The 23,049-nt window shown below is 43.6% G+C and overlaps 1 protein-coding gene across 1 annotated transcript in view; it reads left to right on the top strand.

Annotated features, from left to right (window-relative positions):
- Nucleotides 1-10,626: 10,626 nt before the first annotated feature.
- The window catches only part of CLCN4 (Cl-/H+ antiporter 4), a 301,238-nt gene continuing 288,815 nt past the window's right edge, over nucleotides 10,627-23,049 (top strand). The window contains exon 1 of the mRNA XM_086934785.1: nucleotides 10,627-10,714. The gene's annotated coding sequence lies outside the window, so the exon portion shown is untranslated. The remainder of the gene's footprint in view (nucleotides 10,715-23,049) is intronic.

Genomic DNA, 23,049 nt, shown 5'->3' with positions numbered 1-23,049 from the left:
ATAATGTGAGGCAGGGGTTTAAAAAGTGACGCATCTACCGAGATGCGTCACTTTTTAAATATGGCGCAACGAGGCGCATTTTTTACACCGCTGGTGCGTCACAAAAAGTGACGCACCGGCGGCGCAAAACTGACGCAAGGCCTCATAAAGGAGGCCCCCTGTTTTTGGGACAAATTTTTGCCTGTGACTAGTTCACTTAATCTATTCCCAGTCCCTCTCTGTCATTGTATTCTATCTATATACCTTGATTTTTTAGAATAAAAACTACATTTCTTTTTCATTTCTCAATGTGTCTCAGTCTCTAGGAAACGTCTCTCTGACCTCCATGAATAAGCTTATGTGAGCAAACATTAAAGAGGTCCTTTCCTAATTGTAGATCTTTAAATCTTTGAAGTATACTGTAAAAGAGCGGGTGCTGTAAAAGTTCATTGCTTTGAGTCTGACATCACCACACAATTGAGTTCCAAGAAGATGTAAATATGCTCAGAAAAATTTGAACCCATACTACACTTTAGTTATAGCTGCAAGAAAATCACAAAAGTTCAGTTTGCAGTTGTAAATTGTTGGGACGGAAAAGTCCTATGCATGGTTATGGACGTGTGCCCCAGCTCTGTGTGCCCAATTCTACTGTTGCCTGGATCCATAATGCAGATTTTTGTTGTCATTGGCAAACACTGATCATCTGTGTGTGCCATGCCAGATGGATGTGGTCTTGTTGGACTGGGAGGGGCACACAAAGTGTTACCCTCTTAGTGGTGGAAGGCTCTTGCCTTCACCAAAAGTTAAGTAGCATAAGTGCAGTGGTGGCAACATACCTTGTAGTTATCAGTAAACGTGGAAGGCCCTTTTCAACCTGTGACACTGGAGTGGGGGCTACAGGTTCACTCATCTTTTAAAAAGTTCCGCTGCTGTGTACTTAACTCACCCTTGTCGTACATCAATTAGATGTAGAGTGCTGCGCAGGGCAGGAGGGGTGAATCTGTGCTGGATTCATGTGTTCAGAGTGCAGTGCATGCATGGTGAGTGTGTGTACTGGGTGTATGTGTACCGGAGAGGAATACATTACTTGACAGATGTAGTGCTGTGCAGTGCGTGCGCAGTGAAAGAGTGCTGGGTATATGTGCTTGCAAGAAGTACAGTGCATGAGGGTGAGATGTTGTGCATTGTGCGTATGGCAAACGTGTGTACTAGCAGTAGGTAGGGGTTTTTTTGGTGACAAGGGTGTTTTTAGGGTTTAGGGTGGGTAAGGGTATTTGGGTGGCAAGTTAATTTTAGGGTTTAGGGTGGGTATAGGATTTTGGCTGGCAAGGGAAATTTTAGAGTTTAGGATTGCTGTTGGTTTTTGGCTGGCAATGGGATTTTTTAGGGTTTAGGATCGGTATGGATTTTTGGATGCAAGCAGATTTTTAGGGTTTAGAGTGGGTATGGGATTTTTGGTGGAATGGAATTTTTAAGTTATAGAGTGGGTATGGGATTTTGGGTGGATATATGTATGTATGTATGTGTACGTGTATATATACATATAACGAAAAATTATGATAATGTAAGTATTTTACAGGCAAGTATGAACCACTTTATATATGTACATAAATATTAAGGGTTTACACTTACCTGTAAAACACTTACATTTTCATTGTAAATGCATGCGTGGCTAAGGCACAGTCATAAAGACGTGCGTGGAAAGGCATACATGGTAAAGATGCATGCGTTGTAAAAATCGGGTTGTAAAGGCAAGCAAGGTAGTGGCATGTGTAGTTCCATCAGACAACCTCTCTGCGTGCATACTTCAATGCAATGGGACACCCCATAAAATGCTGATCTCTGGCCTTTATAGTCTCCTAAACTGCAAATTGTTTTCTGAGCCACTAGAACACCTTCCCCCGGATCAATGGCTGATTGGACTACAAATTGATTATTCTCTGGTCACAGCTCCTTACCTCTCATAGTAGGAGAGTGAGAAAAGCTCGAATGAAGTTCTGTTACTTAAAGGTTTAACAAAACCGGCATAGTTCTCCGGCTAAATTACACAGGGCCCAATTGATTCCCACATTGGATTGTTGCTGATGCCGAAGCCCAGACTGTGAAATACTACACATTCTCTGGTTCTGCACAGAATTTCTGGGACAGGGTTGATCACCTTATAAGAGACACTCTTGGCCATACCACTCCCTTCCAAGATCTGACACCTGGGGCTTGCCGACTCTTACCTCACACAAATTCTGCTGGATTGCCTCCATTTTGTTGGTGGCCAAACTATTCACAGTCCGTTGGTGGCCTACGCCCAATGTCCCTACTCTGGAGGACTGGCTGGAAAGCGTGGCACTCACAGCTGCCCATGAAAGCTTGATCTATTGGTTGAATGACCTGGAATACATATTTATTGACGTATGGGGCCCTCCTATTCGTGAAAGAGTTTATCTTAGATCCAGACTTCCAACTTTTTCCTGATTGCAGGCCGACACACCTTCTTTTGGCATGTCACATACTTTTTTAGACCTGTTAACAAGGTGATCACTTTTTTAATTTTGTATGGGAGAAGGGAGGCCACTGACTTGCCTTTTACCCGTTTGAATGACAACAGCCTAGGACTCTTCTACACATATTTACACGCCAGCCGTAGACCTGCAGTTTAGCATTCTGTCATACATGCTCTAGATTCTAGTGACCTTATATAACTTGGTTCTTCTGCAACCCTTCCCTTTGATATTACTCGCTGTAGACCTGTCATTTTCTTTCTCATAGATCACTTCTACCATTAATGGACGATGTTTACTATAATTCTCTCTGCCCTCTGTTTATGCATTGGTTGTCATAATGATGTACCTGTATATGATCTATGTGTTGCTTTCCTTTAAGCTGTCACCTCTGCGTTTATGCTGTGCACTTTGTGCATAATCCATTGTATAATTCAATAAAAAGATGTAAACTTTTCCAATTTCACCATTCTTTTGAGGTGTTTTCTAGTGCTATGAACATTCCATTAAAGATTCTTTCTGTAGGGAGGTAGGATCCTTCTGCATGGTCACCCCCACTTTTTGCCTGGTGCTAAGCTGTTTTTGACTAATCTGACTGGGATCCTGCTAATCAGGACCCCAGTCTATCTGCTTTCACCCTTAAATTGTTGTGGTTAGTACTTAGGTACATCCCAGATTGGATATTGGGGTACCCTTATCCGTCCCTAGTAAATGGTACTAAGGTACCCAGGGCAAAGGTACCCCAGAGGTCCCCCATGGGCTGAAGCATGCATTATGACACCCATGGGAGATCATTCAAAATTACAGGCCTGCCATTGCAGTCTGTGTAAGCTGGCGCTAGTACCACTTACTAAACGTATAGGTTTCCTATATCTAGGGTCACTGCACTTAAAACATATGTCACCCCTATAGCAGGCCTTTACAAACCTGAAGGCAGGGTGCATGGTTCTAAGTAAGAGGTGCCCTTGCATGAGCAGGACACCCCTACAGCCTATGGAGTCCAGTCTTCCAGGTTGTCAGTGAAGCAGCCATATACTTTATAGAGGGGCACCGCGTAATTACGTGATGACCATCTCAAAACTGGCTGCAACGAATCCTATCATGTTTGGCAGCAAACATGTTGGAGTCATACCTCCCACACCATAAACGGTGTGGGAGTATGATTCCAAGCACTGGAAGAGCCCTCCGTAAGGCTCTCAGTGTTCCCGGTACCAGCCTACTTGACCCGGACAGCACAAAATGGTTGCTGCCGACCAGAGACACAATTCTGTCCTCCTGCTGCTGAGCCAATCTCCAGCAGAGGAAAGCAGAATAATAGGCATCCTGACAGGAGATAGTGTATTGGTGTAGGGTGGGTGCGCCTGTCAGCACTTTGTCTGTATGAGGGGCATAATTGGTGTCCCTATGCATAGTCCAGTTCAAACCAGCCCTGGGAGCCGTTTGGTCCCGCTCTGGCGTGATACTAGACAAAGGACATTGGAGTAACCTCCCTCCTGTCCAGACCCTCCCCTGGGATCGTCCCAACCCGTTCCTTAGTGTACTTAAGGGCTTACCTGGGTGTAGGTCCCTAGATTGGTCGAGGGATAAGATTCAGATCAGACACCACTTCTTCTTCTACCGTCTGGGCACTCTGGACTTCCCTGGACTTCGTTTGGGCTTGACTTCATCTCCCTTCCAGTCTGCTGCAAAGTCTGTGCCTGTGCACCATACAAGAACCTTCCAAGGCCTGTGGGCATCAAAGACACCTGAAGTAATCTCCCTTGGAGTGAAGGAGTCACCCCCCTGCATTTCCAGGCACCGCAACTAAGTTGACCGGTCTGCTGATCCTGAGCTCCTCCAGACTCCATAAGGTTCCACATCACAGGTAGTAGTTTTCCACAGCTCCTGAGGCCTGCCCTACCCTCTCACCAAATTTAAGGCCAGTGTCCCTCGTGAGAGTTGCAATAACCGCACCTCTGTGCACCGCGTCAACTTGTAGTTGCAAATGCTTGTTGGCTTCCTTCCAAGAAGATCTTTGGGCGCCAAGTAGCCCTAATCTCAAGCACATCCAGTGACCAGATCCTTCTGCCACACCGCATCATGTGCACCGTGGCCTGCATCTTTTGGTGAACTGCTCTAGGTCCTGCTGCGACTCTAGCCTGTGGGTCCATTTGAGGGACACAGTGGTTCTTTTGGGCCCCCCTGATTGCTCGGGCCTGCCTCAATTCCCCTGCTTGTGATGAGTCCCCTAAACCTTGCTGGTCCCGACGTTGCTCTTTCTTCAATTTATGCTTTGGTTGCATTTGTCAAGGCTTATTGGTGCTCCCGCCGGACACCGACCACTCAGCACTCGACATGCTTTGTGGGACAGCTCAGCGTTGCCTGGTCCTCACAGCTGCAGAGTCAAGGTCTTGTTACCAAATCCTGCAATACCCGACTGCAGAGGATATTCGTCTTCCATGTCTCCTGGTCACTCCTGAGTACCTCTCATCTAGAATCCACCTTCGGATTCCACCGGACACTTTCTCCTTCTTCAGCAGCGGCATTTTCCTGAAGTCCTCCATTGGATCCGACTTCGGTTTCCGACACCACTTCCCACGTATGCTCCTGACATCCTGGTGTAGGTAACGTGGGTACTAGGGTATCCACTGGTGGGGTGGCTCGCCAATCATCTGTGTTCCACAGGATTTTGTCAGGGTCCACTGTCAAGGGTCCTTCAACTTTAAAAAATCATCTGCGACTTACACGTAGAGTTGTACGGAGCACGAGGTTGTGTTCCCACACTGCACACTCTCTCTGTGTGGTCCCTATCTACACACCTTGGGTTGTTCCTTTGGTCCCCAGCACTTCTACAACCTCTCGACCTTGTCTTGAGCCGAGTCATGGTTCTTATACCGCTTTCTTAGTATATGGTTTGGCCCCCTCCTGGGCTCCACTCTGTATTTCGTACTATTTACTGTATTTCTATGCAAAGTATTGTGTGCATTGTATTTATCTCTGTGTAGGAGATATCTAAACATGTTAGAGAGTATTCTATCATAAATACATATTTTTATAAATACCTTGTGTGATTCTTTATCACTTAATCTATACTATAAGATTGCATTCTGGCCAAACAAGCTGCTTTACACTCCTTCTGGACTATGCCTGAAGGCTGCTCGCCACAGCTACCACTTAGAGAGCTTTCTAAGGTTGCTTAAGACCTCTTAAAGCACCACAAGGGTTGTCTGGACTGGTGCAAGGTGCGCACTTACTTTAGTGGACATTATATAGCAGGCCAGAATCTCACACTTTCTATCTTGCCCGTTCTGATAAGGTGTTTTATCGAACATACCTAAGTAATCCTCAACTAGTGCCAAATTACGTTCCACCGCTTTCTCTTTGCTCTCTGGGGCATCTTGTTCTTTATGCTCAAGTCTATTGTATTCCAGTTTAAATCGACTGTTATGATCCTAGTGCCTCAAGGCTCCAATGTTTCTAGCACCAGCAGGAGTAACTACAGACTTGCAAGCTTCTGCTCCTGAGCTTCAGGCCTGTATTTTAGAAGCCTGAAAGACCACCTTCTATACTCCAGTTTTAGACCAGTAACAACAAGCCTGATGGTTTTCCTATAAACAATGATCCCATCAACAGTCGTTGCATCCAGACAGTTTTTCATATTTTTGTGGACTCATCCCTTTTGGGTTTATTTGGCACTAATTTTCAGACGGCCTTCTTTCTAGAGCCATTGTTGCTTCCGGGTCAGATGGCTATCACTCAAATGTAGTGTTTCATTGCAAATTATCAGCATCCCTATCATCACCACACACAAACATAATAAAAACACATTGAACCTCCTGTTGAGCATTTCTACTATTAAAGTACTCTGCTGGCTCCTTCTGTAAGCCTGTTTCATCTTCAAAGTTTGCTACTTCACCTTCAAGTCAGTTAATTTAAGTGGATCACTGTACCTGGCAAGAAAGATCAAGCTTACCAGAGATGCATGCAGCACCTCTGGCATAAATGGAACCATGCTGAGAACAAGAAAATGGAGGATGGAAAAGACATGTCCACCCTTCTACTGCTACGCCCCAATGCTCTCCAAATTCGACCAGCTCTTTCCCTCATTCAGTTCTGTAAGGAAATTGATACACATTGCTTCACACAATACCTTATTCTTGTGCCAGGACCATCCTTTAGCATAGATGAGTTGAGCTCATGCCTGGGACATCAACATTAAGAGGGATGCACAGAGCTCCCTGCACAAATCAGTGCTCTTCCGACATGGCTTAAAAAAAAAGTGTGTTTCATCATTTGAGAATCTCAATCTCCCTCCCACTACCCTTTGTCGCAGCACACTTCACTAGGATAGAAGAGAACTCAACCAAAATTAAATGACTCGCATCCTAAAATGATGAAATGGATCACAACATAATTATTAGCAAATAGTTTTTTGTCAAAATGACATATGTTAGGTTGCTACTGTTGACTTACATTTGAATAGTACAATGCATAACATCGAAAATTGTCTTTATATAGCACTTACTACCCCTGACGAGGTGTTGAGCAGTTTGCGTCAAGCAGCACGCTACTTTGGAACCCAAGATTAGAGGTTAATAGTTAGTAGATTATTAATACATTTTTTTTGTCTTGGGCATTAGTGGTGTTGGTTTTGTTCTCTATATTTCTTGTGTGTTTCATACTGTTTAGAGGAGGGATAGAATGATGGGAATGGATTTGAAAAGGGGAGCAATATGAGTTCGCTCTTAGGTATATGATGCTTCTGGCCTTACCATAAATCTGCCTACAGGGGATAGGAACCTTCATGACATCTGTGATCCCTGGAGACAGGAGGAGATGGAATGAAAGTGTGTCTTTAAGAGTCATTGAATGTCACCTATGCGTTCCAGGTCCACGACCTATTAGAGGCACCAACCCCTTTCCAGAGTTTATAAATATTCAATATAAACAAGAAAAGGAGTGAAGAGGTTCAATAGGTAGTGGACTCACCCTCCTCTGTAAATTATGAAAAAACAAACAAAGTCCACCCTTAACTACAGGAATATTACTATCCTTCCTTGTTCAGTATTTGAGCGAACTGGTCAGCTTTACTAAGTTTACATAAGAAAAATACACTGTTTTGTTAAAATAACCCTCACCTACCAAACGGTCCCATGGTGGCATGCTTCATCATCGGGTTCTTCCCGCCTCGCTGGGGGATCGGGCGTGCTCGACCGACGACGACATGGGAACACTTATTAGTAAAGTGATTGTATGTGTGATGTAAGAGTGGAAGGGTCTGACTGATGTGAATAGAGTGAGAGGGCTAGTCAAATCAGATGTAGAAAAATAGTTATACAACTAAAAATCTTAATTAAATGCAAAATTATCTGCTTATTGAGAGATGTCTCTGGTAAAAATGGAACCCTTTTTGCTTGATTCATAAACTCGCTCAAGGTGTAATTATCGACATATGCCACCTGTTTCGGAGGAAACAAAAATATTTCTGATACAGTAAACCAGGGGTGTCAACATGATGTGGAAATTCACGCTGAGTTAAAAATGTATGGGTACCACCTTGGGGGAATCAAATGAATAGTTTCTGTATAATCAACTAATGCTGGTAAAATATACTCGTATTTTATGGCTGTGAGCAGTGCTTTAAATGGGCCGGTACTCACCGGTTCTGAGTACCGGCACTTCTTATTTCTATCCCTTCAAGTACCAGCACTTCAACTCCTGCCAAGGAGAGTGCCGGTACTCATGTCTGATGTACTGTTTATTGCTAATTCTGAGGAGGCAGGGTGGAGCCTGCCTCCCGGATACTCTGACAGGTAAAGTGCCCCTTGAAACCCTGTGCTGAGCCCCTGCTGAACCCTTCAACAGCAGCTCAGTTGCGTGGGTGTTGAAAATGTCATCTTCAAGCTGAGCTTGACAGAGCAGTGTCCGTACCATTCGGACACTGCTCAGTAATCACATTTACACTATGATGTGCATTGGTGCACACCCTGGAATGCAGGTGACCCACTGAGAGCGGCACTTAAGGAAGCCACGGGAGGTAAGGAGTTGAAAGCGTCCTTAATGCTGCGTGAGCCTTTTGTGTGAGTGTTTGATTGTGAGTGTTTAACGACTTGTGTGCGCATTTACGTGTAAAGAAAGAGGAATAGAGAGAATGTGGATACTCGACAACGTTTTTTTTAAAGAAAGTGTGCGACTGTTTTTATGTGCATGTGTGCTCGGGCCTGTGTGAGTGTGTGCGCACACGAGAATATGAGTATTGACTTGAGCCCAATGCTCCTGGAAGTATCGGAGGCAATTAAGGAGGTGCTGGACTCAGGAGGCAAAGCGATGCTTGTGATGCTCGATCTGTCGGTGGCTTTTGACACCGTCCCCCACGAGGGTCTCCTCGCCAGACTTTATGAGATCGGTCTGAGGGGGACGGTGTTCAGCTGGATTCGATCTTTCTTGGCTGGCCGTCGACAAACGGTCTGGGCCTCCTCCAGTTCCGCCGAGATGCCGTCACTGGGTGTCAGAGTCCCACAGGGCTCAGTGCTGAGCCCGACTCTTTTTAACATCTTTATGACCCCTTTGGCGGCATTGGCGGAATCTTTCGGGGCCCAGATTGTTTCCTATGCCGATGACACCCAGCTCCTCTTTACCTGCGGGAAAGGAGCAGATTTTGATGGAGAGAGTATCCGGGGTTGCTTTGGGGCTGTTTTTAATTGGTTCCAGCTAAACAGCCTCAAGTGCAACTCTGATAAATCGAAGGTACTCTTCTTCGGCTGCAGATCGGACCCAGATTGGCAGGAATGGTGGCCTGCTAATATGTTTCCCCCTGCAGGCTCTTCCCAGCTAGCCAAGAATCTGGGGATTAAGATCGATAATGGTCTGACACTGAGATCCCAGATTCTTGGTCTTACTGGTACCTGCTTTGGCCTCCTCCGGATGCTCCGCAAGTTTCTACCTATGCTCCCGGAGGATCACAGGAAGATAACGGTTCAGGCTATAATCGGTTCGAGAATGGATTACTCGAATATCCTTTATCTCGGCCTGCCGGAGTATCTGTTGCAACGAATGCAGGTGGTCCAGAATTCGGCAGCACGGGCCATCTTTGGATTACCCGCTCGAGCTAGAACCTCGGGCCTCCTGCAGTCACTCCATTGGCTGCCCATCCGGAAGCGGATAGTCTTTAAGGCTTTGACCTTGGCCCATAAAGCTCTACATGCTTCAGGAGCAAAATATCTCCAAAAAAGACTAGCTTTTTACCATCCTACAAGTTCCCTGAGGTCGGAGTCTTTGTGTCTTGCCGTGGTCCCTCGCATAAAAAGGGCACATATAGGAGGTCGATCTTTCAGACTGCGGGCTCCGCAGCTTTGGAATACCTTACCAGTGACACTGCGCAGTACCTCCAATCTGTTGGCGTTTAGGAAGGCCCTAAAAACCTGGCTTTTTACTCTTTAGATATCAGCCTGATTGTTAGTTTAGGGACTTTTCATTTTTCTGCTTTTTCTTTTCCGTTATGTTGTGGTACAGGTTTGCAATAAAGCGCCGGGACACTCTTTGAGTAGCCGTGCGCTATACAAAACAAACATAACATAACAATGCAAATAATTGATAATAATCCGGGCCACTGTAATTATGCGGCAGGTTTGATAAAATTATGCAGCAACAAAAGGTAATATATGCAGTGTAATGCAGAACATTTGCTGATTGTGTTAATTATTTTGTCATTTTATACTTGTCAATAATGTCAGGGCACAGGCTGCATTTCAGTTTAACACCCAAACATAGCAATAACACAACAGATGGAAGTAGTGTCATTGTATCATGTCCCACCTCTAGCCCCGCCCATAGCTCCGCCCACTAGCCACACCTCTAACTCAATTTGATGAGTACCTGCACTTTTCCATTTAAAGCACTGGCTGTGAGAACCACTTGCAAAGCCATGAGTGGATAACTTGCAATGCCTTCTGGCTCTGTTCTCTACGTGTACTTTATTGTAGCTATCACTTTACTGAATCACGCCCTCTTTAAGACAGTGAAACAAACTGTGCTCTGCTACCTTGAAAACATTAAGCACACACCCAGAACCTGGCGCTCACAAAATCGTAGAGACTTGCAAATGACGCTCATACTTATCCTATAATAGGAGGAGGCGTTGGTCACGTGACTGTCGCTGCTTCCTCCCCTCCATGACATCACCACTGCCGCAGCCATGACAGCAGCAAGGGGAGAATGCTATCCCGATCTGTTTCACTGAGATAAACAGCCCCGCGCTGCAGGTAAGGCGGCGCACGTACAATTCGTTCCTCCTCGGTGGCCTTCCGGCCGCTCTCCCGGCTCTGGCATGCTGCAGCTCGGTGTGCAAGGGGGTCTCGGGCTCGGTAAACAGGCCGAAGGGAAGCGTATGTGTGAATGCGGCAGAACAGGTGCAGGAGCTGTTCGCCCGCACTTTCGGTGATGTGCGTGTGCCGGCTGGGCTGTCATGTCTCTGACAGGGATGCTGTGCAGCCGAAGAAGGTCCATGGTTCTTCTGGGTTCTCCTGTGTGTTGATAAACGCCCTCCCTCAACCGCCCTCATTATGCAGGGTAACAGCTGACAGCTTGCTGCAGAAATATTACAGTGCTGCGTGTTCTATGGTCTCCTTACTTCTCTTATGCGTTACAAGAACAGAAACTAGGCCACTTACAAAAACAAATCGTCATGCAGCGTTCAAAGGGGTGAGAATCCATGGATATTAGTTCGTTCTCTGCTGTGCTTCTGTGCATTGCTTCTAAATAATCTTAGGTCTAGGATGCGGTTCTTGTTTTCATGGGAGATGCCAGGCCCAGCAAAACCACAGGGACCTCAAGCCTCAAGCCTTGTAGATATAAAGTCTAATTTGACAAAATGGAGAAAAAGATGCAAAATCCTGAGTATCACTTTCAAATACTGCAAAACTCCAATGCACTTATCATACGAAATGTTCTGGTGCTTACGTTCGCGTGCTACAAGTACTACAGGGATATATATATATATATATATATATATATATATATATTGAGATCAGTTTAAAACTATTCTAATATTTGCGAGGTTGTCTGAAAAATAATAAGCAAAGCACAGCAGACGAAATGAATCGAATGAGATGCACTGTCAGTTACTGCACCCTGTACATGAATTTAACAATGCAAATTGTAACCAGGGTGTCAGTTAAGGAAAAAAATAACTCCACGATGCTGTCATCTTAGTGCTGCTGAATGGTCAATGAATCCCTACATCTGCGCAGAAAGGGTTAACTCTGTACAGTGAAGTAACCCTGAGCACATTAAGGTGCCCGTGGGCTTGTTAAAAGAGATCGTGGGACTTTAGTTCTGCAGTGTAGATGCAGGCTGGTGTTTGAATGCCCTTTCTAGCTCCATGAGTGTTTGAGGGCTAGGATATGTAAGGAAGTGGTGAATGACTCAGCAGCACTAGTGCTGCGTTGAAGATCGGGTCATGTTTCTAATTCTGGTAGGTGTTCTAACACGTTATTTAGTAACTATCCCCTCAACATTTGCCCTTTGCATAGTAGGGCATTGTAATGTAGCTCAGGCTGGTCTCTCTCTCTCTCTCCTATTAGCTCCCATCCTTTCTAGTTTCTAAGAATCAAAACGTTCACATTCAAATAGATGATTTAAATGCCAGTGTTCTGGCCATCGTCGTCTGCCAACGGCAGGCACATGTACTAACCATTGCCAAAGCCAATGAGTTGTATTCCCATTAAAAATGGGATATAATTATAATGTTATTACATAATTAGGGTAGGTACAGATAGAAATATAGCATACCGGCTTTGGCCCCGTTTTACCTGATCTTTGTGTGAGGGAACTTTGCATCATATCTTCGTGTATGTGTGTGTGAGAGAGAGTACATGTGCTGACGCTGCCTCTGACTTCATGAGCTCTGTGTGCAATGGAATTGTTGTTTTTTGTTAACCATTCTGTATCTATTCTCTATTGGAGGGTAGCCTCCTCCCTCCGTTTTGCATAAGTGCTTCTCATTGTTGCTTCTGTTGATCTTGTATTTATTATTCATTGTACCCTAGAGGATTGCACTGCCATTACCTTACAAAACACTCTTGTGGTCACTACCTATGCAGTTTGGAAAATCACAAGGTTTGCGGCTCCAAAAGATCGTTTTTTTGTATAATTAAACTGTTTTTGCTAGTTAGAAAAACCTCTGTGACTCAGAAAAAGGGTTTGCATCACATTACGGGTCACATTTAGAACGGAGCGGAAAAGGGCCATCCCCTCTAAACTGGGATTCGCAATAACGCGAATCAGTAGTTTGTCACTGCAGCTGTGGTCTCAAACCATTGATCAGATGCCAACATATGAGATGGGGTGGTATCTGATTCGCAGAGGGGACTCTGCTCCAAGCCAGAACTTCCCCTTTGCCAGTCATGCCTGGCAGCGTCAGCAGGAACAGGCAGTGGTCCAGTGGGATCACTGCATGCCCCCCCCGATGTCTTCCCAAATGAAAAACCTTTTTCTAAAGTAGCATCTGTCTCTTTAAAAGGAACAAGCTGTTTAAGAAAAAAAGTTTTTTATTTGAGAATGTGAACTCAGGGATATAGATCTGCAGTCTCTTGCAGGCCACCATTTGTGAGTTTGTAGTCATTCGCAGGCTGGTAGCAAAAAGCAACCTGCTCAATTAAAATTCATTAGGCTTGTGGTTTGCTTCCTTCTGTGAAAGGGACATTTACAATGCAACCTAATGTTTTTGTCCATGGGTTGCATCGCAGACTGCATATCTGTCGGTTAACCAGTCTTTATGCACATTGCACATTGTAGTTTGTACACAGATATTAGTATAGTGGTACCACTGTAACTTACATGTGTTTGAGAGTATTTTGCTCTTAGGCTACTTGTGTTGTCACTGTTCTGTGAGTATTTGGTACGTTTGTACTGCTGCCTTTTTAGGTCTCGCCAGAGACCCTATTGTTACCGAGTGTTCTTTCCAGGAAAGGAGACAGGAGCTGGCCGCGCGCTGGGGAATGGAGCGGGCCACGCGCTCTTGAACGCGCGCTCTATTGAGCAGACTCACGTCGTCTCGCTCTCACAGCGCTTGTTAATCACTGCCCGCAGGTGTCCGGCGCATCCAGGCCAGGCCCGGGCAACGTGCAGTGCCAAAGCGAGGCCAGGCGGGGTGCGGGGGGAGGGTGGGCTTAAGTGCGGGGAGCCGGACTCGGGGGAGGCCTTACTAGGGTTCAGGACAGGCCCACCTGCGAGGAGTCGGGCCTAGACGCTTCCAGTCCCGTCCATCCGGTGCACCCTGCGAGGAGGGGGCACGAGGCGCCGCGATGTCCGCCTCTGAGCTCTACAGCAAGATAAGGACGCACCGTTAACATGCACAGGGGGCCCGGCTTGGGGTGAGGCTGGGAGAGATGGGGTGTTGTTGAAAGTGGTTAACTGTCTCGAAGGAGCACGTAGACCTTCATAGCTACCAAGGTTTCAGATTGCTATGTGTGACGTTTTCATAATTTTTGTGTAATTATGAGTGACATTTCAGCGGCTATGAGTGATACTTTTTCGGAAGCAAAATCAAGCAATAAAGTCTGGGAAGTCATACATATCTGCAACCTGAAGCCCTACTGCCCTCCTAAACTGATCGTACTGTTAATAAGAAACGAGGACTCCGATGTGCACCTCTCTCATTGAAAGTCCACGCTGCACCACTGCAAACAAAAGAACGTTTCTGCAAATGTCAGCAAAGTCAGTTATTGTAGTAGGGTCAGTTAGAAAACCTGCGCAGTGTGCCTGCCACTTGCTCACCTCGAGTAGAGAAAATATCATAATGACTGCAATACTCGGGGGTACTGAATGTAGCCGATGTTCAGACTCCATTTGCCATATTTTTGTGTACCGCTTTATTTTCTTCTGCTGTGACCATAAACGGAAACAAAAGCTTTACCTGATGTCTTTCTTGACTGCTCGGCCGCTTCCCGGGTGACCTCTGAGAGGACGAGGCAGGCCGCGGTGGTGCAAGAGACGGTAAGCTACCTCAGCTACCCGGACCTCATGTAATAACCATCTGCTCCTGCAGTGCCTCTGACATGACTGTAGGGCCCGCATCACTGTCCAGTGACCGCTGGATCCAGGAGGCGCCAACGTTAGCCCTTAACGATTCAGAAAAGGGGGGTGGTGATGAACAGAGTGTCTGAATTAAGCAGACCACTCTTACCCAGTCCAAAGGTCAGGGCTTGATCCATCACCGTTATTTATCTCACTGCACCATCCCAGCTCAGAACCTGGCTATATGCAAATCAGTCTGTCCCTGGCCCAGTGCATCATGGGAACAGGGCAGACTAAACTACCAAGCCAATTCTTCACCAGAAAGGAGACAAGCTACCGGGGACCGGTTTCTGGAATTTCAGCCGTCTTCGGCCCGGCTTGCTTGAATCCTGAAGGTGCAGTGAGAAAGGGACTCATGTCTGAGTATACCCTGCCACACCTATAGTGGCCAAAAACGATTCAGAAAAGGGGGTGGTGATGAACAGAGTATCTGAATTAAGCAGACCACTCTTACCCAGTCCAAAGGTCAGGGCTTGATCCATCACCGTTATTTATCTCACTGCACCATCCCAGCTCAGAACCTGGCTATATGCAAATCAGTCTGTCCCTGGCCCAGTGCATCATGGGAACAGGGCAGACTAAACTACCAAGCCAATTCTTCACCAGAAAGGAGACAAGCTACCGGGGACCGGTTTCTGGCATTTCAGCCGTCTTCGGCCTGGCTTGCTTGAATCCTGATGGTGCAGTTAGCCCTTAAAGCACAACTCCTGGAAGCCTACTGTACAGCCACCATATTGCAGTGCTGATGTGTTTTAAAATGAAGTTAAAGTGCAATCTGGATTTGTAATGAAAGCATCTGATAACTCGCTGTGGGAGAATTCGTGGGAATTACTACGGTCAATGTTTCTGATTTTACTGCATAGGCTGCATACAGTACATGTATTTTCCCCCATCATTTTGCATGCAGTAACATTTAAATTGCTTAATATTCGAAGGGAAAATGATGGCTTATTCTCACAGCAAACTGGATATTGTTGGATGTTTGTGTCCTTGGTGCCGTTTTAAGAAGTGTAAATGTGTCAGATGCCAGGATCCTACCAACTCTGTTTTGAATCCAATGAGTGCACTTTAGCTGTGGCCCTTCGTTTAAGCCTTTCCCCCATATGTTGCTAGCACATAGTGGAAAAATCAGACGGGCGTCTTCATGGGTCTTTTTAAAATAGTTTGCTTGGCAAAGTTCAAGGAAAAGGTTGTGAAAATGAATTTTGCCTTTTTTCCTTCAAATTTCCCTACTCATGTCATGCCAATCAGGACAGTTTGCCCATTACCAGACTTCCTCATGTCATGCCAACCAAGACAGTTTGCCCATTACCAGACTTATTGTGGTATGCAGAGACAGTAGTGTAGGAAGGTTCAGGCTGCTACCGGGGTCATCACTGTGTGTGAATAATAACTGCTGTGAGGCTGTGCATGAGGTGCATCATCAGAGCTGTGTGAATAATAACAGCTGTGAGCCCCGTGCTGAGGTGCATCATCAGAGCTGTGTGAATAATAGCTGTAAGCCCGTGCCAGAGGTGCATCATCAGAGCTGTGAGAATAATAACAGCTGTGAGCCCGTGCCTAAGGTGCATCATCAGAGCTGTGTGAATAATAACTGCATCAGCCCCGTGCGTGAGGTGCATCATCAAAGCTGTGTGAATAATAACAGCTGTGAGCCCGTGCGTGAGGTGCATCATCAGAGCTGTGTGAATAATAACAGCTGTAAGCCCGTGCCAGAGGTGCATCATCAGATCTGTGTGAATAATAACAGCTGTGAGCCCGTGCCTGAGGTGCATCATCAGAGCTGTGTGAATAATAACTGTCAGCCCCGTGCGTGAGGTGCATCATCAGAGCTGTGTGAATAATAACAGCTGTGAGCCCGTGCGTGAGGTGCATCATCAGAGCTGTGTGAATAATAACAGCTGTAAGCCCCGTGCCTGAGATGCATCATCAGAGCTGTGTGAATAATAACTGTGTCAACCCCGTGCCTGAGGTGCATCATCAGAGCAGTGTAAATAATAACAGCTGTGAGCCTGTGCGTGAGGTGCATCACTTATTTGCCTCTCTTTCGAGTTTCAAGGGAGGCTCAGAAATACAGGCACTTTCACGAGGCGTCAGCCCCGTGCGTGATCTGCATCGTCGGAGCTGTGTGAATAAAAACTGCGTCAGCCCTGTGCGTGAGGTGCATCATCAAAGCTGTGTGAATAATAACAGATATGAGCCCGTACCTGAGGTGCATCAGAGCTGTGTGAATAATAACTGCGTCAGCCCCGTGCGTGAGGTGCATCATCCACATTGCTCAGGTCACCCAAATTCCTGCACTCTCTACCACACTGCTTTCAAGAACAGCATACTTTTGCACACACTCACACTGATCACCAATTCAAAGTTTTCTAAAAATTTGATGCAACGCATTGTCATACACAATGCCAATAACTCAAACTTTAATGCTGCAAGACCTATTGCATTGTAAAGGCTTGTTCTTGCTTCCATCTATAAATTCTTCCTGTGGAGTAACTTGCAGGGCATATATTGGGAGTTTCTCGGACAGACTGGAAAGATTTGTGAGCTGAACTGATAATAAAAAAAGAAGCCCAACAGAACGTGAATATTTATTAGATCCACCCGTAATTAGGTTTAACGTTAGGGAAATGAGCTGCAGCACATCGATAGCAATGTTAAAAGCAGCCTTCCTCACAGTTTTCAAAGCCGTGTGATTACCATGACACACAGTTCTGTGAGATAATGATGTAATTGGAGGAAAATAGAAGAGGCTCATTTCTCGGAAAACAGTCCATCAGCTATTTCTCTAGCATCTCAATGGTGATGACTTCTGCCTCTCGATTTAATATACGCAATTTAATATATTGCCTATATAAAAATATATATATATAATTTAATATATTTAATATAAAATATATGTAATAATATATACATATTTAATAATATATAATAAGTATATTCAATAATACATATGATTATAATTATATCTAATAATATATTGATTAATAATTATATATATTGATTGTATATTTAATATATAATATATTTAATATTATCTGTGAAATAATAATATTATAATAATTATACTTAATAATGTTATTAATAATAATATATACAATATATATATATATATATATATATATATATATATATATATATATATATATATATATATATATATATATATATATATACTTATATATATATATATATATATAACGAAAAACTATGATAATGTAAGTATTTTACAGGTAAGCATGAACCACTTTATATATGTACATAAATATAAAGGGTTTACACTTACCTGTTAAACACTTACATTTTCAATGTAAAGGCATGCGTGGCTAAGGCACAGTCGTGCCAGTAGGTAGTTATAGTTAGGATCTACTTTCCATAGGAAATCCGCAACTTTCTATTGGGAATAACTTTGGCGCCGGTGGCCGAATCTTCGCAAATTTCTCAAAGTTCGTGGCCCGCTCCGCTCCTTCCCTGAAAATGTGGGGGAGATTCTTCAAGCAGGGGCCGAGATAAAAGGGGGGTCCCAAAACGTGTTTTCCCCATGTTAATTTCCATAGGGCGGTCAAACTCACTTTTAGCCCGAACGGCTGAATGGATTTCCACCAAACTCGGCAAAATTGTAGGGACTGGTAGCCTGTGTGCCTTTGCTATGTATCAAGATATGTGTTTCGATGGCTTTTGAGTAATTTAGGTTAAAAAATATATATATATCTATGGCAGCGCACCGGGGCGCGTACCGGGCGCGCTACGCGACTTGCGTGCGGAATGCTGATTGGCTCTCGGGTGTCTGTAAACATTCCAAACAGTCCGGAGCGGCCGCCATCTTGTGTCTCGGTAGGATCGAGACACAAGAGGTGGCAAAAACAAAGGGGGAATTGACCATAAGGGGGCAGAGTAGACCCCCCTTGACCCCCTAGGTTTATGTGGGGGCCATAAAAGTGCCCCGCGGGGCAAAAAAACCCAAAAATGTTTTTGATTTTCGCGGGGGGGAGCGCCCGGTACGCGCACCGGGGAGCGCACCGGGGAGCGTACCATGGGGAAAAAAGTGACAGACTTAAAAAAAAAAATATATATTTTTTTATATATATGCATACACATACATATATATAAATGCATATATATGCATATATATATGTGTATATGTGTGCGCGTAGAGAGAGGTAGAGAGATAGAGGTGTAGAGGTAGAGAGGTAGAAGTAGAGAGGTAGCGGTAGAGAGGTAGAGACTAGTAGAGAGAGGTAGAGAGGTAGAGAGTGAGTAATAGAGAGTAGAGAGTGAGCAGTAGAGAGTAGTAGAGAGCAGTAAAGAGAGTAGTGGAGAGTGAGTAGTAGAGATTAAAGAGAGAGTAGCAGAGAGTGAGTAGTAGAGAGTAGTAGAGAGTGAATAGTAGAGAGTGAGTAGTACAATAAGTCCAATCAAATCATATCACTTTGAGTCCTTATTGAAGCGCTGAATCTTGGTGTATATTCAAATGCTTTTATTTCCTTAAGTTTATGTACCAAAGCCAGCAGAAACGTTTCGTTCTGTACAACAGAACTTCTTCAGGGCGTTCTTATTTCCTTCAAGTTATGTCGGTATCCTGTTGTCATATAACTAGATATTTCTTCCAAATGTTAGACGAGACGTAAGTACATTCTTATTCAAAGTGACTAGGTATCAATTTTACCCACACAATTCGGGCAGACTTGAGTAATTTATAGCATCCTCAAAGTCAGTCTTTCAAAAATTCCAAAGTATAGGACATGATAATCCAAATCCAAATGTTTCTCAAAAAAAGTCATTTTCAATTGTTCGGAATATCGGTGTTTGGGCAGATATGACCCAGGGACCCCCAGTATGCAAGGGGATTTAGTCCCCCCTCTGCAAACACGCCAGTGGCCTGCGTTGCAAAGAGGTGTAAAAAGGGGCATAGCCTCATTACACCTCTGTGCAATGCAGCCCCCTGGTGCATACTGGAGGTTTCAGGTGGGCTAGTTGGCCCCCAGGGACCCCTAGTATGCAAGGGGAATTAGTTCCCCCTCTTCAAACATGCACGGGTGCTGCGTTGCAGAGAGGTGTTAAAAAGGGTGTGGCTTCATTACACCTCTATGCAATGCAGCCCCCTGGCACATACTGGAGGCTCCTGGCGGGCTAGTTGGCCCCCATGGAACCCCCAGTATGCAAGGGGAATTAGTTCCCCCTCTGCAAACTCGGCAGGGGGCTGCGTTGCAGAGAGGTGCAACAAGGGGCATAGCCTCATTACACCTCTGCAATGCAGTCCCCTGGCGTATACTGGAGGTTCTAGGTGGGCTAGTTGGCCCCCAGGGGCCCCCAGTATGCAAGGGAAATTAGTTCCCCCTCTTCAAAAATGCACGGGGGCTGCGTTGCAGAGAGGTGTAAAAAGGGGTGTGGCTTCATTACACCTCTCTGCAATGCAGTCCCCTGGCGCATACTGGAGATTCCTTGTGGGCTTTCAAGCCTTATATAGTTAGGAATTAGCATTTAAAAAACCTATGAAATTCACTGAAAAAACCATAGGTTTCACACCAGTTATAGTTAGGAATTAGCATTTAAAAAACCTATTAAATTCACTGAAAAAACCATAGGTTTGACACCAGTTATAGTTAGCTGGAAATTTTACTGACATAAAACCATTGAAATTCCCACGTTATAGTTAGTTGGACTCACTATAACTTGCGCGCCTGCAATGCACTGCTGATGACGTCACATATTACATCACTCATGACCTGGTCAGTGACATCACTCATGACATCACTGATTACACCATCCTTGTGACAGAGGGACAGTCCTCCTTTCAGTGTAATGTAACCCTTGAAACACATAGTCAAAAATAGAAACTAAAATTTTCAAAAAAATAGAGATACCCATACCAGTTACAACAACCAATTCAGTAATACCACCATCTATATACACATCTCCTCATTCACCAACAGTTCTATATAGTCACTCATACATATATTCACTCATCATATGTAGTGAAACACCTATACATCCTGTTACACACCGACAGTCATCCAAAAGTTACTCACACACATAATCACACATGCAAATAAACTATTGAACATCCATTTATTTGCATATACAGCTATACACACACTACCACCTTACTTATAAGGAAACTTACACATACTTACTCTCTTAAACAATCACTTATAGAAACACATACTTATTTAAACAAGAACTCTTTCAATCTCTCACTCTCACATATACTCACTTATATACATCAATACTCACATATACTAGATTAAAACATATGTAGTTACTGATAAAGACACTAGTGAGACAGTCATTCACTCACTAACACACACATATACACACTCATCCACCCATACAGTCCTGCACATATGCTGTCTTCAAAACACATACAAACAGTGAGTCAGTCATTGATGCATCTATGTGCTAAGTAACACCCCCACCAAACCATACAGACACTCATACTGATACTAAAAAAAAAATCTAATAACCCATATACACACACATGTAGCTACTCACCAACCCATGCAGCCACTTATACACAAAGTGACACACTGATAGAAACATTTAAATATTTAAACAATACTTGCTAATATATGTATTCACTAAGATACACTTAATAAGCCAGTTAACCAATCAATTTTTTAAAAAAAACATCCATTAAGACACTTATTTAAACATGTATTCTTCCATCGACCTTTACATATACATATATAAAACATATTTATTTTTCAGAAAGACACACATTCACTGGATGGTGTCATCAGTGATGTCATGAGTGATGTCACTGACCATGTCATGAGTGATGTAATATGTGACATCATCAGCAGTGCATTGCAGGCGCGCAAGTTATAGTGAGTCCAACTAACTATAACGTGGGAATTTCAATGGTTTTATGTCAGTAAAATTTCCAGCTAACTATAACTGGTATCAAACCTATGTTTTTTTCAGTGAATTTTATAGGTTTTTTAAATGCTAATTCCTAACTATAACTGGTGTGAAACCTATGGTTTTTTTCAGTGAATTTAATAGGTTTTTTAAATGCTAATTCCTAACTATAACTGGTGTGAAACCTATGGTTTTTTCAGTGAATATATATATATATATATATATATATATATATATATATATATATATATATATATATATCTGCAAATACCTCGCAGCAGCGCTCCTTACAAAGAGACTCGAGGCAAGGACCAACTTTCCTTCAGCATTCTTTATTTAGCCATTAGGTAGTGTGTCATGACGCGTTTCGGCCGTCCCAGCGGCCTTGGTCACATGGCGAAACTGATTACTTTTGACCCATTTAAAGTGATAACGTGCAATCACATGTCAAACAAATGATGGACATAGAAAAAATACTATATGTATAAATACATTTTGCATATACTTTCTCCTGGTACCAATACAAAAGTGAAAATAACTGTATAAATACATAAATAAGTCACAATTTGCATAATGTATCCAAAGCTATAAAATTATACATATACTACTACAATTCATTGTGCGAAGAGTGGAATGATAACTGCATAAATGCTTATAACTCTTCTAGATGGTATTGAGAAAGAAGTGTACCATATAGTCCATCAAAATCTATTAGAAATTATTGTGCGAAAAATAGTGCTCACCCTGGTGTATTAAAGTATAATACCAAATTATAATAATGTTCACTGCTATTTAATGATAGTAGTGAAAGAAAGAGATCCATAAAGAGGAAGATTAATTTTATCTATATGGATCAAAACAAAAAGAAATGAATTCAAGACGTCAACTGTGCCAGCCAGATAAGGCTCAAAAAGAGGGGGGATTTGTGGAGCCTTAGCTTACTTCCGGTTCCATTCCATCATTCCTATCTTTGGCTATGTTATTGCACTTATATTTAAAGTGACTTCGTGTCAATTGGAAAAAATAAATATAATTTCTTCCTCTAAAGTGACATCGTGCAGTCAACAGTGCAAATATAGTTAAAGTGGCTGGTGCTGGAGGTTCTACAGTACTGAGGTAGAGGGGAAGAGAAGTCTAAACCTTATTAGAATAGAGCTTAGCTTCCATTTTCAAAACAAGATAATTACATACATCATCAATATTGCACATATAGAGAAAATTTCATCACACCATAGAAAACAGTCTAAAAAAGAGGGGATCGGTAGCATGACTAAAATCAGCTGTCACATCAAAAATCAGGATAAAAAACATATTACCCCAATATTTAAAACGACGGCTAAAATCAATCAATTCATATATATACACACACCAAATTTATGTACACTCAATATATAAATTATACATAGTATACTACAATATAAACATTAATATGTAAAAAAAGTGCATGGTGCGGACCAACTCCTCTTGTAATTTAGACTATAGGCATGTCATGGTGTTAGCTATATGGTTACAGGTGACATTATTCTGAAGTGGTCATAGGTATGTGTGGAGGTCCTCCGTGGTGTTAAGACCTCCCGGCCACTTTGAGTTAAACTCCAAAATATATTTGGTTTCCAGCCTGCGCATACATGCCTCCCTGTCGCCTCCTCTTCTGGTAAGT

The sequence above is a fragment of the Lissotriton vulgaris genome, chromosome 8 (assembly GCF_964263255.1).
Source record: "Lissotriton vulgaris chromosome 8, aLisVul1.2, whole genome shotgun sequence".
Classification (NCBI taxonomy): Eukaryota; Metazoa; Chordata; class Amphibia; order Caudata; family Salamandridae; genus Lissotriton; species Lissotriton vulgaris.
The sequence above is the reverse complement of the archived record's forward strand: the minus strand, read 5'-3'. Positions and strand labels throughout refer to the sequence as shown.